This window comes from Suncus etruscus, chromosome 1 (assembly GCF_024139225.1).
Source record: "Suncus etruscus isolate mSunEtr1 chromosome 1, mSunEtr1.pri.cur, whole genome shotgun sequence".
Lineage (NCBI taxonomy): Eukaryota > Metazoa > Chordata > Mammalia > Eulipotyphla > Soricidae > Suncus > Suncus etruscus.
The window spans coordinates 108,992,200-108,999,533 of NC_064848.1; the positions used below are offsets into that span (position 1 = coordinate 108,992,200).

Consider the following 7,334-nt stretch of genomic DNA (forward strand, 5'->3'; position numbering starts at 1 on the left):
ATTGATTTGATCATATTGTTTTTATCTTTATTTTGTTAATATGATGCTTACTTGCATATGATAAATTAACTTTGCATCTCTGTAATGTATTCCATTTGATCATATTTGCTTACATTTTATCCAGAATCTCTATATTAGTTAATATGGGAAATTGGCTTAATTTTTAGTTGCATATCTTTCTGATTTTGGTATTAGTTTTTAAGTTTTTATTATAAAAATTCACTTTTAAAAAATATTTTGGAAGTTAGAAAACTTAGGAAGTTTAGGTAATACCTTCTGTGGAATTTTGGTAGAACTCATTGATAAACTTGTATGGACCCGACATATCTTTTAAGAAAGATTGGGGAAGATTCTTTTTAGTTTTTCTTTTTATATTTGTCTCAACACTCAGGAATGACTCTTCGCAGACTCAGGCCCAGAACCATATGGAATGCTAAGAATCAAACCCAGGTCCACATGTTCTAGGAAAATGCCCTGCCTGCTGTACTATAACTCACCCCCCAGAACATTCTTAATTCTTGATTACATTTCCTTTCTTGTAGTCTGTTTAGATATTTACTTCCTCTTAATTCAGTCTTAGGAGGGTGAATATTTTAAAAATATGGGGTCAGAGCAATAACAAAGTGGTAGGGCATTTGCTTTGCATGTGGCAGGCCGGATATGGACCAGGGTTTGATTCTGGCATCTCATATGGTCTCCTGAGCCTGCCTGGAGCAATTTCTGAGTGCAGACTCAAGAGTAATTCCTGAGCACAGCTGGGTGTGGAGGCTTCTCTCTTCACGGCAATGTGCATACAAGCACTGCTGGTGGGTCAGGAAAGGGTCCACTCACACAATTCTATTTTCTTGGTGAAAATATCTGAGAACTCATTTACGAAGAAATCTGGTATCGTGGGTGGTCTACAGATACCTGTGCCTCTCTCCACAGGAATATGGGCCTTGGAAAAGCATGCATGGAGCAGGTTGTCCGGACTGTATGGGGCAGGACTAGTGGGAGAGCGACCAGAGTGCCTGGAAGAAAAGACAAGTGGAAGGAGATACCTCCCAACTTCTCATTTTTCAGAATGTGTTTAGCTATCCTGGGTCTTTTATGGTTCCAAATGAATTTTATAAATGGGTATTCCCCTGATTCAATGTGAATATGTACCCAAAATACTACAGTGAAAGATATGTAAGCCATTATGAAAAAAAAATTGTGTTTTTAATCAGAAATTTTCTTTGACTTACATGTATTATTATATCAATTATATTATATGTTATGTTATGTCACTATATTATGTTATATTAGTTTACCTCATTATGTTAATCAATTTTGTCCTTTAAATGAATTCTTACTTTAAAAAAAAAAACAAAAACAAAAAAAAACAACTTTAGTTTGCTCTGAAGAAAAAAAAATAAAATAAATAAAAGATAAGATAAGGCCTCCCAAATCTTACCACAGGCTGTGTTCTTTACACTGGCTGTATAGAAAGAGGAGGTACAGTAAAGGCACCCCATATACACCTCAACACAGGCCCCTTGCCGGGTATGTATTGTGAATTGGGGGATAAAAAAAAAAAAAAGAAAAGAAAAGACAAGTGGAGGTAGGCTGTTTAAGGGAAGTTTCTATCTCACCATTTTCTTTTGCAATAATGTCTACTCTACTAGATTCAGTATCAGCACATCATCATCCAGGAAAACTGTCCTGATAATTTAGGCTGCATGAGGTCACTCAGTCTATAGGCTTTAAACGTCTGTAAAATTAATGATTGGATTTTACTATTATCATTGTGATTGTGTGCCAAATGATTTAACGATTGTTTATATGCTTGTTTTTTTAATAGACTGTGAGCTTATTAAGGTAAAATACTGTGTTCTTTTCTTCATATCATAGCACCTAGCACATTGCTGTTTTCTAAGTAAGTAATCAACATATATTTATTCATAAATTAATAAACAAGTGTATTTCACTTTTTCATAATAAAATCACCATGCAACTGCTGATGAAGACCTGCACTTTGTAGTAGAATGACTGTCAAAAAACAGTTGCAGTCTACCAACAGTTGTGCAAAACCAATAAATCTTTCTGAAGTCCACACATTTTGAAAGTCCTAAAGTGACTATTATTTAGCAGCTTGAGATCAACTGGTTTTTAATATATTCTTTAATTTAATTGATATCTTGACTGTAAGACAATATATTTCTTAAATCTATTGGTTAACTTGGTTCTGATCTGATCTGAGAAACTTTATCCATAAATTTGGAAAGAATAACGTAATTAGTTGCTTGATTTCAGACATTGCTCCACTCTTTCATGAACTGTCTATGAAATATAATGGAGTCATGGCTTTGCTAACTCAAGGAATAGTCTGAGAAAAGTATCACAAAATGTAACAATCCATGGCCTTTTGCCATGTCTTAATATTTTTTAATCTTGCTAGGGGAGAGTGCGAACGCAGTCCCCCACTACCACAAATTATGCAGTCGAGTTTCCCACATTTTGGGAAATTGCAGGAGTCAGCACATGTGGAGTGCAATGGACAAGCCCCGCCCTGGGGAAACCACTTTCATGATCATGGTATCTTCCCTGCCAGGTAATTATTCCATGTCTTAATTGTAAATGGGCATAACAAAATTAATGTAAGCTAGCCTGAATAAGTTCTCCATTTTTTTTGTTTCTTCCAGTAAAACTTTAACTGCATGGTACCTATTTCCTTTTTTTTTTTTTTTTTGGAGGTGGGGGTCACACACAGCAGCACAGAGGGGTTACTCCTGGCTCTGCTCTCAGAAATAGCTCCTGGCAGGCTTGAGGTATCATATGGGATGCCCAGAGGGAATCGAATTGGGATCCGTCCTTTGTTGGCTGCGTACATGGCAAATATCCTACTGCTGTGCTATCGCTCCAGCCCCCAGGAGCTGTTTCTAATGATGCTGTAGGTATTTTCAAAGATTCTGTACTAGATTATTCTTCTATTTGAGTCACAATTAGAAGATTTATTCATCCATATGAACAAATTTTCATCCATATTTCATCATCACTGAAATACCAAATATAAACCATACTTTATCAGTGATTCCATCATGCTATTTATTTTGATTCCATTAAGAGAATGTTAGGAAGACAAAGGTAGGATTAAATTTCTTCATTGGAAAAAGATTAAGGAAATATTTTAGAAATTAGTTGTTTTCCAATAGTATGCTTCTCTGCTTTAAGGGGAGTAATAGTTTGCTTCCTCACTAATTATAAGGGGCTTATTTTTATCTGGATTCACACTAATGATACAATTATATGCTAATTTTTCAACTTATCACTGGTTTGGAAATAATATTTTTGCAATTATTTTCTAATAAAATAGAATTTTTTCTTTTAACTGTAGCAGTTTTTATTTTAAAATAATTTATTTCAGATATCATGTTTTTCAAAAACGGTAACTTGTAGGGTTTCATGTATAAAACATTCTACACCACACTTTATATCGTGTGTCCACACCCCTCTACAATTGTACCAGTAAACTCTATTGCCCTACTATAGCCCGCAGTTAGAAAGCAACTTCAGTAGCCTTCTACTGAAAATCAATTCTCAGTTTCTATTACCTTTTCTGCTGCAGAGAACAAAAATTAAATACATTTTAGTACCCTGCAAGCATTTCATAATCTGAGAGCCACGGAAGTTCTCAATAGACTGATGTACATGTTTTGATTGCAGAAGCTGGGTTTGAGCCTGGCATAACTTGTTCCCCCAAGGATCACTAGTAGCAACCCTGAGCTTCAAGTTGGAAGTAGCTCCTGAATACTTCTTGGTATGCACCTCCCCACACTTTCAATTTAAAGATATAAAGGTAAATATATACAAAAGTAGAAAATAAATTTTGGAAAAAGTGATTTCTATTGATATCAGAATGCAATTTATAGTCCAAGTTTAGGCATTTACTTCATAGGTTACCTTGATCAGCATTTTTAAATGATGTCATATTAAGCTATCTTAAGTGGAATGTATTTGCTTCCTTAACAATTTCTTAAAGTGGATGTAGCAAATAATATGTTTTAGGATGAAAATGTGTTTTAAGATACTTTTACATTTATTCAATAATTCTTCATTGATTTATTCAATTTTATTTTTCTGGATTCAGTAATTAAAATATTTTTCACTTTTGATACACTGTTTCTATTACCAGGTGAGCTTTTCATAAATTGCTCTCATATTATAAGATGTATGTACATATGATCCATGAATGTCACTCAATGATGAAATGTTCTTTAGGTCTATCTTCAAGAAAACCCTATATTTTTGTGGTTGAGCTATACTTTCACACATGTAAACTTTACAAAATCGATACATATAAAATTTAGAAGGTCCTAGATTGACAGCATCATGTGCTATATTTTTAAATATGTATTTTATATCTGGGCATCACCTAGGAGGTTTCTTTGTTTGTTTTTGTTTATTAGGTCACAACTGGCGACGCTCAGGAGTTACTTTTGGCTATATGCTCCAAAATCGCTCCTGGCTTGGAGGACTATATGTGATGCCAGGGGATCAAACCGTAGTCCATCCCAGGTTATCGAGTGTAAGGCAAGTGCCCTACCATTTGTGCCACTGCTCTGGCCCCTCCTTGGAGTTTTTAAACAATGACTATTAGGCATTATATACATATTATATGTTCTTTTTTTATTGCTTCACTTTTTCTTTTTAATATAATTTTTATTTTAATCATAGTGGCTTACATATCTTTCACAGTAATATTTTAGGTACATATTAACATTGAATCAGGGGGATTCCCATCACCAAATTGTCCTCCCTCCACCCCCGTTGCCATCCTGCCTCCATATCCCCACCCTCCCTCTCCCCCCACCACCACCCCACCCCACCCCCCGCTGCTAGAATGAGTGGTCCCCTCTGTGTCTAGCTGTCAGAGACAGGCAGAGATCAAACCCTGATATGGAATTCAGCAGGACAAACCAGTCTGTGTGGCAAGAATACATAGCCTACCAGGGGTCTTCAAACTTTTTAAACAGGGGCCAGCTCACTGTCCTTCAGACTGTTGGAGGGCCAGATTATAGTAAAAACAAAAATTATGAACAAATTTCTATGAACACTGCATATATATCTTATTTAGAAGTGAAGAAACAAAATGAGAATAAATACAATATGTGGCCCGCGGGCCGTAGTTTGAGGACCATTGGAAGGCATTGACTAGCCCAGAGCCCTAAGAAATGTCACAGTTTCCTATCAGGCATACATTCCAGGAAGCTTGAGATATCTTTGAAGCTTTACTATCTTAAGGTGAAAATTGGTTCCTGTGTAAAGACAATATGTAAAGTTTAATTACAGGGATGCACCCTGTAAAGACTATCTGTAATGCTGGAAGTTCCATTTTGGTTCTTCTCCACCCCCTGTTTTAATCATGCTTAAAAGAGCCTGTACCCATCAATAAAGCGAGACCTTGATAAGACACTTTACTTGGTCTTCCTCTCTTCTCCTCCTCCCCCCCATTCTTTTTACAGGCTGGAACCCCTCTATACACCCACGGAATAGCAGAGTCCTGCAGGACGGGACATCTAGCTTACTACTTAGTGATCATACAACTATTTGGTCTTGGTACCCTCCATTATTTCCCCCTCTTTTTGGGAGGCGGGACTAGATAGTTCAAGTTATGTAGTTTTGTTTGAAGAAGAGAAAAGCAACAAAATGGGGTAAAAATCAAATATGCCGAAAATGGGCAGAGTCCTTCTAGAGGCTCTTATCCTCGGTTTGAGAGACAAAGGGAAAAAGAATACTTTTAAGTATATATAAAGCATTTAACATATACATTTAAAGTTATTTTTTGAGAATTTTTGTTCTAGAGTTAATGGATAATTCATTTAAGTGATTAAGTATGAACTAAAACACGGTTCTGAATACACAAGCATGTATCCATCACTAGTAATTTCACTGCATAAATACATGTTTTAAATTTTGCTAAAAGATCCTGGATATTCAACTATATAATTCCTAACAAACCAGAACTATCTTATTATTGAATATAAAGCATAGTGTGAAAGAAATTTCAATAACTATGAAAATTACCATTGTATTATTTTACAGTAATAAACAATATTTCTGCAGAAATATTATAGTTAGCAATGAAAGTTTATTTTATAATACTACAAGTTTGTAACATAATAAACTACATAAAATCATTCATCATAAAGTTAAAATATTCATGAATTATTCCATTTGGTAATTTTATATACTAGAGTAGTTAGTGCAAATATAAATTTTATTAATAAATAAGGAAATGTGAAGCCCTATTTTTCTCTTTAAACTTGCAAATATTCAACCCAAAATGAAAAAGACAAGCATGTGGGCATGCTTCTACCATGCTCAATACTGTCTACGTGAAAAGCAATTCAAAGTTTTTAGCATATTTTTCTCATTATACCATGCAGGAATTTTATTACAAAAATCAATTTAATCAGAATCATTTATTGGTTGCAAAATTCCTGCTTGTTTATGCCAATAATCTTATTCTACTTTGAAGAGTGAAAATTATTGAAGCCTAGTTTACTGTACTTTTGGATTAGGATTGAGCTAACTCTGAGCAATGTGGTACTGTCTGCAAAAGCCTCACTTCATAATAAAAAATTAAATGAATTTGGAAAATCTGTTTCTACTTTTAACTCAGCTAATACTAGAAAATTACCCTAAAACTGTAGCTACTTATCTAGTCTTTTTTTCCAGAAACTCCATTTATTTATTAACATATTCTAAACAAGTATATCACAAGTTTCATTCAATTCTGTCTTCAGCCTTGAAAACTTCATTTTAAAACACAAGTTCATACTACTTTAGCATTTATTTCTCCATATTTTCTTCTTGTGAAACATAGCTAAGGTTCTGTTAAGGCTGTATCTACTCTTACAGCAGTAAGACCCTATAAAATTAATTTTGTTTTATTAGATTCATTGTGATATTTCTGAGAATTAAACACAGCATATCCTAGATGTTAGCTTCAAGCTATCTACCCTTGACCACTTCCCAAAATTCTCCTTCAAGCCCAATTCATAAACCTTAGAACAACATGGAAAACTTCAATTCATCGATTTTAGCAATTTTTATTACTAGTTCCTTTATCAAGTTCCTATTTTTTTTTTGCCATTTTATTAAGTTTAAATTCTCTGAACAAGTATATTACTTCGTTGTATTCAGCATCCACATTTTAGCCCTCATTTATGTCATGACATTTATTTGTAAAGCTAAAACTGTTAAATCTAATTTTTCTCTCCTCAATGCTTATGATTGTGTGATTGCACAGGATTGGAGAGAAACAGTATAAAAAAGCAACAGCACTTAATATTTTTCTATTAAAATAAACT

General features: G+C 34.3%; 2 non-coding genes across 2 annotated transcripts; one reads left to right on the top strand and one right to left on the bottom strand.

Annotated features, from left to right (window-relative positions):
* The first annotated feature begins 1,418 nt into the window (after positions 1–1,418).
* Positions 1,419–1,551, top strand: LOC126032077 (small nucleolar RNA SNORA51). Its single transcript, XR_007503813.1, has one exon. It is a non-coding gene; the product is annotated as a small nucleolar RNA SNORA51 (small nucleolar RNA).
* Positions 1,552–2,416: 865 nt separating this feature from the next.
* On the bottom strand, positions 2,417–2,580 carry LOC126030383 (U1 spliceosomal RNA). The gene has a single exon (XR_007503114.1). It is a non-coding gene; the product is annotated as a U1 spliceosomal RNA (small nuclear RNA).
* Between the last annotated feature and the right edge of the window lie 4,754 nt (positions 2,581–7,334).